The sequence below is a fragment of the Corvus brachyrhynchos genome, unplaced genomic scaffold (genome assembly GCF_000691975.1).
Source record: "Corvus brachyrhynchos isolate BGI_N302 unplaced genomic scaffold, ASM69197v1 scaffold30, whole genome shotgun sequence".
Lineage (NCBI taxonomy): Eukaryota > Metazoa > Chordata > Aves > Passeriformes > Corvidae > Corvus > Corvus brachyrhynchos.
In genome coordinates this window covers 546,970-547,354 of record NW_008235742.1, presented here as the reverse complement: position 1 = coordinate 547,354, position 385 = coordinate 546,970, and positions in this window count along the sequence as shown.

The window sequence follows — 385 nt, the reverse complement described above, 5'->3', positions numbered from 1 at the left end:
CCGAGCGGGGCCGCCCGGCGGCGGCTTGCCAGCCTCCCGGCCGTGTCCCGGGACAACCCTGCCCGGTGACTCCGGCACCGGTCCGGCGTCGGGCTTGGCTCCGGTCCTGGAAACATCGAAAAGACCCCTAAGATTATCGACTCCAACCAGTAACCAAGCACTGTCACCTTCACCACTAAACTATGTCCCCAGGTGCCACATCTACACGTTCTTAGAGCACTTCCAGACCCAGCAATGGCCGGGCCCCGGCGGAGCGCAGGGGGCTCCGGGGAGTGCGGGGGTCTCTGGGGAGCATCTGTCCGTGGCCTTGTCTGGCTGCCGTCAGGTTCCCTTTTCCTAACTGAGGCGAGATCCAGGCCAGGCGCCTCCTAACCGTTATCCTCCC